Genomic DNA, 11,530 nt, shown 5'->3' with positions numbered 1-11,530 from the left:
CAGGGTAGAGGCAGCTTGGGCTCCTGGCTAGAAGAGGCCTGTGGATTCAGTCGGACCTGAGTTCAAATTCTGACTTAACCACTTATTGGATCAGTGAGTGACCTTGAGGGAATCTGTTTCCTCATCTGTAAAATGGGGATGATAATAATAATAATAAAGCTCCTATGGGGATCTAGTGCCCCGCCTGGAATAAGCACTCAAACGATGGCGTGTATGTGCCAGCACTTGGGCGGTGACAGATTGGTGAGAAGAGAGGCTAGCAGCCCAGAGAGAACACTTAGGAGGCCTTTACAGTCATTCTAAAATGGACAGGCAAAGCGCTCAGCTGGCAGGGGTTTCCTTTTCACAAAGGCAGTGGAAGGGATGCCCCAGAGATTTCCAAAGAAAGTCAATGAGGCCTGGCGATTGGTTGAGGAAAGAGGAGGGAAGGGTGGGGACTCAGGCCTAGAGGCTGCGGTCTGGGAGAAAGTGGTGCCATGAGCAGAGAGCAGAGAAGGGAGGGAGGGGCTCCCCATGCCACTGGCTCTGTCTGAGTCAGCAAGACCTGGGGAGGAGAAGATCTGAGGCCCAGTGGGCTTATTCCTTCATTTCCTTGGAGACTCTGTTCTCCCCCCCGTCAGAGAGGCTTTCCCTGGCCAGCTCCTACACGCTTCTCCTTCAGAGCACGTGTGTAACTATCTGACATAGTATATGTTTGTCTACTGATGGGTTGTACTGTCTGGCTGTCTGCCTAATAAAACATGTGCTCCAGGAGGGAGCTTGTTCCACATCCTCGGTGCCTAGGGCAGCGCCTAGCATACAGTAGATGCTCAGTAATATTACCATTGTTATTAAAGTGCTTTTAGAAGTGTCTCGCATATAAAACATGTTCAGTAAATATTAGCATTTATTGGTGAGTATCTCAAAAAATTGTAAAGAGAAAGGCAGATGGGAAGTGCTGAACCTTGGAACACGCAGGGAAGAGAGGTGAGATGTGCCCCTGGGGAGGGCCACACCTTGCACCATGTGGCCAGAGGCTTTTTCAAACGTTAATACTGAAAACAAAAAAAGGGAGGCAAAACCACTTCACCCACGGATGGGTCAGCAGCTATGAAAGGGGAAGAATGGGTGTTTTGTGGCAACAGAAAAGGCAGGCGCTAGGGCTGAGTAAACTTCTGAAATATGAAATTAACTTGTAATGGCCTCTTTGGCCCAATCTTTCCCTTTCCTCTCGTCAGATCATTTGGAAATCCAGATTCTGGCAGAGTTCACAAGAGCTCACTTAGCTGGGAGACCAAACATCAAGCTAATTAGCAGATTCATAACTGACTGCTCCAGATATACAGGGACTGCAAGATCAGCTCCTCCAGCAAATATGCCTACTGTGCACCGGGAAAATTCTTGGCAAAGCCATTAGCACAACTTCATAGTGAGACAGGTCTATGTTGCTGGTAGAATAGAACTTCTGCCACTTCTCAACCTCCCCCATGTAGATGCGGGCTCAGAGAAGCCATGACTGCCCAAGCACCTCCTCTCAGGTAGCATCAGGTAACATACAGCGTTCCAGAATGCTCATGCAAGCACCAAGCAAAAATCCCTAAGGCCACTTTTCGACTCAAATTAAGGCTGTGCTGCTAAATTAGATTGTGAACAAGGTGAAGTGCCCTGGGGTCCATCCTCAGCCATTACCTGAGACCAAAACGTCAGCCACCTGCAACTCCTAATCACAAACTATAATGACCACTGACTCCTTCTTTGCAGAGGCCTTGATTTCAGAGGATGAGCAAATGAACCAAGAGGGGATATAAAAATTCACTTGTCTGTGGCCTTCCAGAAACTACATGCATGGCAATACATCCTTAAAACATGTTTCAGCAGACTGGGAGTAAGGTACATTTCTCGAAAGTCAACATGGAAAACAATGGGTCCCTATTAATCCCCTGGAGCTCTACTGTGCTCAGAAGGAAGTCTACTCATGCTCCTTTTTGCAACTATTAATAGCCCCTAGGCAACTGCTTTTCAGATTTTTCTTTAATTTAAACTCACCCCAAACTGCAAACTCTCATAGACAAACACAATCACGATTCTATTCTGGATTACCAGGTGAGACAACTGCGTAAATATATTAGGAATATATTATATGAGATGGAAAATAGCATTGACCTTCACATTAGTCACCTTGAGAACGGGCACACTTCATACTTAGTGTTACTGATGTTCAGACCACTTAAGAGGGGGAAATGTCAGATAAAGCTAAGTTCCTTGCCTGGCTCTGCCCCTGACAAACTGCTAGGCCAGTTACTCAAGTTCTCCATTGGCAAAGAGTTATGGGGTCTTCGTAAGAATTACATGAGCTAAGATCAGAGGACTCTGCATGCTGCCTAGTTCATGATTAGTTCGTTTAGGGATCCGATTTGGGGTTTTGCTTTTTGTTTTACTGGGTTTTGTTTTGCTTTTGGGTGTTGAATCCTGAAATTGCATTTAAATGGCGATCCCTCATTTCAGCAAGATGTTGAGCTAAGATGACATACACATCCAAACATTCCTGCTATAAGCACCGAGAATTATTATCATCATTAATGCCGTTTATTTTTTTTAACATCTTTATTGGAGTATAATTGCTTTACAATGGTGTGTTAGTTTCTGCTTTATAACAAAGTTAATTAGTTATACATATTCATATGTTTCCATATCTCTTCCCTCTTGCGTCTCCCTCCCTCCCACCCTCCCTATCCCACCCTTCTAGGTGGTCACAAACCACCTAGCTGATCTCCCTGTGCTATGCAGCTGCTTCCCATTAGCTAGCTATTTTACATTTGGTAGTGTATATATGTCCATGCCACTCTCTCACTTTGTCACAGCTTACCCTTCCCCCTCCCCATATCCTCAAGTCCATCCTCTAGTAGGTCTGTGTCTTTATTCCTGTCTTACCCCTAGGTTCTTCATGACATTTTTTTTTAATTCCATATATATGTGTTAGCATACAGTATTTGTTTTTCTCTTTCTGACCTACTTCACTCTGTATGACAGACTCTAGGTCCATCCACCTCACTACAAATATCTCAATTTCGTTTCTTTTTATGGCTGAGTAATATTCCATTGTATATATGTGCCACATCTTCTTTATCCATTCATCCGATGATGGACACTTAGGTTGCTTCCATGTCCTAGCTATTGTAAATAGAGCTGCAGTGAACATTTTGGTACATGACTCTTTTTGAATTATGGTTTTCTCAGGGTATATGCCCAGTAGTGATGAAAGAAATTTAAAGATGATACAAATAGATGGAGAGATATACCATGTTCTTGGATTGGAAGAATCAACATTGTGAAAATGACTCTACTACCCAAAGCAATCTACAGATTCAATGCAATCCCTATCAAACTACCACTGGCATTTTTCACAGAACTAGAACAAAAAATTTCACAATTTGTATGGAAACACAAAAGACCCTGAATAGCCAAAGCAATCTTGAGAACGAAAAATGGAGCTGGAGGAATCAGGCTCCCTGACTTCAGACTATACTACAAAGCTACAGTAATCAAGACAGTATGGTACTGGCACAAAAACAGAAAGATAGATCAATGGAACAGGACAGAAAGCCCAGAGATAAATCGCACATATGACGCACATATGGTCACCTTATCTTTGATAAAGGAGGCAGGAATATACAGTGGAGAAAGGACAGCCTCTTCAATAAGTGGTGCTGGGAAAACTGGACAGCTACATGTAAAAGAATGAAATTAGAACACTACCTAACACCATACACAAAAATAAACTCAAAATGGATTAAAGACCTAAATGTAAGGCCAGACACTATCAAACTCTTAGAGGAAAACATAGGCAGAACACTCTATGACATAAATCACAGTAAGATCCTTTTTGACCCACCTCCTAGAGAAATGGAAATAAAAACAAAAATAAACAAATGGGACCTAATGAAACTTCAAAGCTTTTGCACAGCAAAGGAAACCATAAACAAGACCAAAAGACAACCCTCAGAATGGGAGAAAATATTTGCAAATGAAGCAACTGACAAAGGATTAATCTCCAAGATTTACAAGCAGCTCATGCAGCTCAATAACAAAAAAACAAACAACCCAATCCAAAAATGGGCAGAAGACCTAAATACACATTTCTCCAAAGAAGATATACAGACTGCCAGCAAACACATGAAGGAATGCTCAACATCATTAATCATTAGGGAAATGCAAATCAAAACTACAATGAGATAACATCTCACACCAGTCAGAATGGCCATTAAGAAAAAATCCAGATACAGTAATTTTTTAAATGCATACTTGAACCTGCAATAAAGAATAGGAAATTACCAGGTACCAGAAACAAAGCCTCAACTGAAAACCAGAAGTAAGCAGAGGAATCAACTGGGCAGCCACTCCTGGGGCTGAGGGGGACCACAGCACAGAGGAAGGAATAGAATAAGCATTGATCCAGGGGAAGTAAGGGTGTAGATGTCAACTAGCAAATGGGAACAGGAGGCTAAGCCCTTGAGTCCTGCCCGAGAGAGGAGGGTGCTGCCCAATGCGAGGCCCTGCAAAGAGCTGCAACTCCAGGAAAAATGGGCTGAAAAGTATTTCCCTACCAGCTCAGCTAGCTTGTCTATCTCTGGCTTCAGGAGAGGAGAACTAAAAGCTTCCTGAAAAATTTGAACCTCATACCTCTACCTCTGGAGAATTTGGGGTACAAATTTAGGCTACAGTCTGGAAATGCCCAACCTAAGAAATTAGCATAAAAATTGGTCCTGGGCCAACGATGGGCATGGGAAAAATGAGAGCAAAACTCCCACAACCCATGCTACAGACAATTAGAAAAGTCAGACCCAGGAAGCTCACAAGTGATAAAAGCACAGTGAACCAGAGGATTCCAGCCTCTAAGAACTGGAAATAATAGAAAACTCTGAAAGAGAATATAATTAGGTATGTTTAAAAGGAGAGAAAAACCAATCACAGATGCCAAAAACACAGTTGATAAAGCTCAACATTAATTTATGATTTCTTAAAAACAACAAAATTCGGCAAACAAGAAAACCTTTCTTACAAATCTAAGACTAGAAAGACATTTTCTTAACCCAATAAAGGGCACACGCTAACCAGCCCACGGATAGCATCATTCTTAATGGCACAGCACTATAAGCTCTCCTTTTAAAGTCAGTAATGAGACAAGAAAGGTTACTATCGCTTCCTGTGTTCAACACTGTTGAGGGGGTTCACAAACTTTCTGTAAAGGGCCTGATAGCAAGTACTTCAGGCTTTGCAAACTAGAAAGTCTCTGTTCCAAGTAGTCAACTCTGCTGTTGTAATGCAAAAGGAACCAGAGACAATAAGAGTGTGGCTGTGTTTCAATAAAACTTTATTTACAAAGACAGGTATTAGAGTGGAAGTCCAAGCCAATACATTAATTCAAGAAAAATAAGTGAAAGTTACTGTGATATAAAATACATGTATCTGGTCTTCATCCCGGGTTCCTAGCACAGAGCTCCTAAAACCCCTGGAATTTCCTGAGTGATAGGGGTGAGACGAGTGTCTTTTGCTATTCATAATAAGTCCCTTTTAACCACAGGTGAATTTATGCTAATGAGGTGACTCCTGGCAGATGAAGCTGGTTACCAGAGGAGAGGGGAGAGGGGCTGGAGATTGAGTTCAATCACCAATGGCCAAGAATTTAATCAATCATGCCTATATAATGAAACCTCCATAAAAACCATAAAGGACAGGGTTTGGAGACCTTCTGGGTAGGTGACCACATGGAGGTGCTGCGAGGGTGGCGTGCCTGGAGAGGGCATGGAAGCCCCGTGTACCCCTCCCCCCATATCTTGCCCTATACATCTCTCCCATTTAGCTGTTCCTAAGTTGTATCCCTATAGTAAACCAGTGATAGTAAGTACAGCGCTCTCCTGAGATCTGTGCACCATTCTAGCAAATTATTGAACTCAGGAGGGGGTCATGGGAACCTACTAGTCAAAAGCATGGGAAGCCCAGACTTGTGATTGGCATCTGAAGAGGGGACAGTCTTGAGGGGTCTATGCTAACTCCAGGTCGATAATGCCAGAATTGAATTAAACTGTAGGCCATCCAGTTGGTCCACAGAAAATTGAAATGTGTGGAAAATCCACGCACGTGTTGTCAGTAGAAGAACGGTTTTCCTTTAGTCACAGAAACTTAAAAAAAAAAACTGTCATTATCAACAAGTTATATATCCATATGCATAGGAAATGCAAGACTATCTACAGAAAAACCATGAAATTAAATGAGAGTTCAGCAAGATATACAAAACCAAGTAACGTTCCTACGCACTAGCAACAACATGAAAACATAATAAAAAGATGCCATTAACAGCACAAACACAGGGGGCGTGACCAGGCCAGGGCCGGCCCGGGGGCTCCGCACGCTGCAGCTGGCCCCGGGTGCCCCCTCCGCCACCCTCTGCGCGGAGCCAGGCTGAGCCGAGCTCACGGGCTAAGCCGAGCCAGCAGCCCGTAGCCAGCCGGCGGCCCTCCTGGAAGTGGCGGCGCAGGAAGGGGACCGATGCACGCACGTGGCCCAGCGGCAGCCAGGGCTGACAGTGGCCCCGCGGGGGGCGCGGCGTTGGCTGCTCCAGCCCCTGGACCGGGCATTGGCGGCCCAGGGCCCTGCGTCTACTTTTGGAGACCCCTTGGGGCCGCAGGCGAGGGCCCGGGCACCACGGACAATGAGGGCCCAATGAGGCGCCAAGGGAAGGTCATGGTCAAGTAGGAACGCAAGGAGCTACGGAAGCGCCTTAACCTGGAGGAGTGGATCCTGGAGCAGCGGATCCTGGAGCAGCTCATTCGCCTGCCAGCAAGAGGAGATCCCGGAGCTGGAGACTGATGTGGATAACTCCTGGACGTGGAGGGCGATGACACCCGAGTTGCCAGGGTCAAGGAGCCGCTGGTGGACTGTTACAAACCCACTGAGGTCTTCAGCTCTGGCCTGCTGGACAAGATTCGGGGCATGCAGAAGCTGAGCACACCCCAGAAGAAGTAAGGGTCCTCGACCCAGGTGAACAATGGCTCCCACAGGACAATCGCTGACCCCCAACCTCGTAGCAACAGCAATACCGGGGGGCCCTGCTGCCAGGCCTGCTGCCACGAGCACGGCTCCCTATGCCCCTGGCCCAGGGGCCTCTTCCCTGCCCCCTCAGTCTTCCATTTTGGGGGTTTTTTATTATTATTAAACTGATGGCAGTTTTTGTGTTTTTATATTGACTGTGGCACAGACTCTTTAATAAAGCTAGGATACGCCTTTGGTGCAGTTAAAAAAAAAAAGCAACAGAAATACAGGGTATGGGATACTTACAAATTCCCTCAATAAAGATAGGTAAGAAAAGTATACCAAAAATTGGGAAATTCTATTGAAGGACATTAAAAAAGAACTAAATAAACACAGTATAACATGTTTGTGGGTGAGAAGACCCATTATCATAAGAAGACAAATTTGCATAATGTATCTGTAAAACATCTGAGTAATTCCAACAAAGCAAAACAGGGCTCCACATTCCTGAAACATATTTTAAAGTGTCAAGAGCCTGGTATGGCCAAAACAATTCTGAAGGTGAAACACTATAGAGCAGTTAAACAAATCGACATGGATAAATCTCCAAAATATTGTCGGAGGGAAACATACAGTATAATACAATTCATGTCCATTTTAAAACACTCCCTCCAAAAGGCCTAGACACACCTGGGATTGGCAGAGGTGTGACTACAGAGGGAGGGTGGGTACAGATGGGCATGGGGCGGGGTAGGGTTTTAGGAATACCTAAAATGTATTTTTTTGGAGAAAGAAGAAAGAACACATGCCAACAAATAGAGCAAATAGCATCCGATCACAAATATGAATATCTAAAATTTTCTATATAATTTGGAAATTAGGTAAAAATTGAGTTTTTTGCCCATATTTTAATGAAGAATTAAATTTATGCCCAGCTTGTTTGGGAGGCATACAAGTCTTAATAACAACCAAAAAAAACCCAACTCCCTGCTGAGCCAGAGAATGCAAACTCAGTCACCTGGATTCCTTTCTTCCAGTGCAACACTGACCCAGGCACAGCTGAGATCATCTTCACATCTGGTTTGTGGTCTGAGCTGGTTAATGTTTAACCTGCATCGTTTAAGACTAAGCTCACACCATAGTCTTCATTACACAAACTAATTCGCTTGGGAAAAAAAAAAGTTAGCATCCATTTAAACATCAGTGCTGGAAATACACCTGTCTGTCAAACAGAGTCCCATAGTATTCTATAGGCTTGATATGTTTATAATTTGAAACATTATTTTTAAAAGAAACACTGTTCAGAACAAAAAACGTACCAGTCTTATGACATAAATGAAAAGACATCTAAAATCCTACGTTGCCTTGGACAGGACCAGTGCTCCCTGGTCCCATCACCCACCTTAGCTGCTGGACTCAATGCCAGTGATTCTTTCCCTTTTCCAAAAATCAAAGCCTCCTACAAAGAATGAATATTTGTCAGACTTGAAAATATTCCCAAGAATATGCCATAGGCTCAGAAGACAACTTAAAAAGAAGGATTCCAGAAATGTTTGGGGCCATAGCAACATCGATGGAAGCATCGAAGGATTACATCTATCCCAAGGTCACTAGTTTGAAGACAGCAAAATCCATTTATACTGTAAATCTGATTTTCTTTAATTCAGCAGCGGCAACTAAAGTCACTCCTCTCCTGACTGTCAATGTCATCAAGTATGGGAGTCAACACACCGCACAGCTAGGAGCGATGTTGGAACCAGCATTAAAAATGACACCACACCCTTACAAAGAGCGTGCCATTCAACACAGGGCTCATGCAGTGGTTGTAAATTACCGCAGATCCTCGCAGCATCCGGGTGGATTTACCTAGGTGTTTGGCTCAGAACTTGGAAACTTGTTAATCAAATGCTGAACCCCATGGGTCAGTAGAAAGGAAACACTATTTTCACAGTGAGATCAGATCCAGCAGCTGCGATAAGGGCAGGGAATGGCAGAGGAATCAGAGAACCTGATCGGCTTAGAGGGAGGCATGTCCAAGTAGCAAACATTGCCTGCATGGTTTCTGAAGATGCTCACCCTCAAGTCCAATAAAAATCAGAAGAAAAGCCTGCAAGCCCCCATCCCACTCTGTGGACAAGAGTTCCCTTGTCCATCATCAGTTCATCACACAAAGCCTGCATTATGTGTACAACTTACAATCAACAAAGCATAGACATGTTTGTTCACAAATGTGTATTTCGTTCATGAGTTTATTGAGTGCCTACCATGGCCGAGTGCAGAACTGGTATACAAACGGTGACCTGAAACAGCCGCGTCCCTGCCCTCATCAAGTGTGCGTAAATTAAGTATGCTGTTCACAAAACCAATGACAAATTTCTTCTAAGAAGGCTTTAATTCTCCCCTCATTTGTCACTGTAGGAATCTGCCTACAAAAGGGCTCCGACTCACCTTTTAAATGTGCAAGATTACACACTATCCCTATAAACTCCCACATGTTGAGATTGCCGTGTTCATGGCTCCTGGCCATTTAAACTGGTAAAACACAGTCTTTAATACATAATTCATCTACTGAAGAACGTATCCACGCTTCATTTTACAGGAGCTATTTGATGATTAACCTCGCTTACTCGACAAGGGACTCAACTGGCAATAAAGGCTAAAGTTTCTTGTTTGCTTACCCTATGCCGGGCACTGTTAAGTATTTCCCACGTACTAACTCATTTAGTCTTCACAACGATACAGCCATGTGGGTATTACTTTTATCCTCAATTTACAGATGAGGGTAAATGAGACATTCCCAGGTTCACAAACCTGCCCAAAGTCACACAGCTGGTAAATGGTTGAGTCACAATTCAAATTGTGGTCCAAGCTCTTTACCACTCACAAAACTGCCTCCGAGACAAAAAAGGTGGAGGTAAAACCTGATGGCCACACACTAATTCTTATACACATGGACCTCATCCAAAAAGGAAGACGGCAGAAGCTGACAACTGTAAAGCAATAAAAAAAATACTTTAGAAAGGTCAACAATCTGCGTGGGGTGGGGGGGGTGGAGGGTTAACAGACTTGGTCACTAAAATACCTTGGAGGGCATTTCAGAGTGGAAAGGGCATCTCAGAGTGGAAAGTGTTTTAAGTGGGAAGCAGGGGATGGGTGATGAGGAAGTTGAAGGCTGCCAGCACAAGGGACTGATCGTAAGTGTGGCAGGAGAGTAAAGGAAACGCACAGAAGTCCAGCTCCGAGTGAAAGCAAGTCTAAGGAAAAGGATGGCTGTTCTATTTAGTGTTGGAGAAACCTGAGCATCCTTATAGAAACTGGTAGAAAGGAAGAAATGCAGGCATGAGAAGCAGAAAAACAGATGACATGTTCAAGAAGAGGGAGGACGGGCTAGAGAGGAGACCTTTTGAAAGAAGGATAGACGAGTTTTTGATAAAAGAGGAGGAAAGTTTTCTAATTAGGTGGAAAGGAGATCACGTGAGAGAGGTCCTATTAGATCACCTTGAAATTATCAGGAAAACAGGAGTCAAGGTCATCTCCTAAGACTGAAGGAGACTTGAAGAGAGGGAAACGTTCTGATAATGACCACAGGAATCAATATGGTTGTGTGTGTGTGTGTGTGTGCGTGTGTGTGTGTGTGCGTGCACGCACACATACCCACACACGAGAACAGACACACCCTTTGATTAAAATACTTCTCTAAGAAACTGTAAATAACTCCTCAAGGAAGTCTACTTCTAGTATATATTTTAGGTTTTTCTCCCACATCAAAGCTATGGTTTCTATCTTCGTATATAAGTCTATTTTGAGATACTGTGCAGAGGAGGGGACAATATGAAATAAGAAAAGTTCATTTGTCTCAACTTCTATGGAGGCAATAATATGATAAAAAGGCAAGGCTCAGTAGAGAAATGTTAGTATCTTATAAGGTCCTGAAACATTTGTTAATTAATTTTTCAGAAGGAAGGTTTTATTTCAATGGTAAGAATAGTTATCATCACCAAGGCATAGGAGAGAGAAAAAAAAATCAGGGGACCTAAGAAGTGAGGAACAGAGACGAAGCATGGTCTGACGGCCACACACTACTTCTCATACGTGTGGACGTCATCCAGAAAGGAAGATGGCAGAAGTGACAACTGTAAGGCAGGCGGCTGCCTCTGGGACTGGTTCTTCCAGACAAAGGAACAGGAAGGGAAGCCTGCTTCCTTATACCGACCCAGGATCGCGGTTTCCCGCAAAGCAGCCAGATGGGCTATAAAATTCTTCAAAGGTAGAAATATCAATTCACTCAACAAATATTTCTTTAACACCTGTGTTCCAGGCACTAAGCTAAATGCTGGAGAGAAATGACTGGCTTCCGGTATTAGTTTATCTACGGCTGTGAGGATTAAAACCACTCTAAAACTCAGTGGCTTAAAATAACAAAACAATTGTTATCTCACAGTTTCAGAGGAGGTGGCTCTGGCTCAGGGTCTCTGTGCTGGGGGTCCCCCAGGGTCAGTGACCACTGGAATGATGCACAGGA

General features: G+C 43.7%; 1 pseudogene; it reads left to right on the top strand.

Annotated features, from left to right (window-relative positions):
• The first annotated feature begins 204 nt into the window (after positions 1-204).
• Positions 205-7,002, top strand: LOC112396106 (protein phosphatase 1 regulatory subunit 14B pseudogene; annotated as a pseudogene).
• Positions 7,003-11,530: the final 4,528 nt, after the last annotated feature.

The sequence above is a fragment of the Neophocaena asiaeorientalis genome, unplaced genomic scaffold (assembly GCF_003031525.2).
Source record: "Neophocaena asiaeorientalis asiaeorientalis breed wild unplaced genomic scaffold, Neophocaena_asiaeorientalis_V1.1 scaffold348, whole genome shotgun sequence".
Lineage (NCBI taxonomy): Eukaryota > Metazoa > Chordata > Mammalia > Artiodactyla > Phocoenidae > Neophocaena > Neophocaena asiaeorientalis.
The sequence above is the reverse complement of the archived record's forward strand: the minus strand, read 5'-3'. Positions and strand labels throughout refer to the sequence as shown.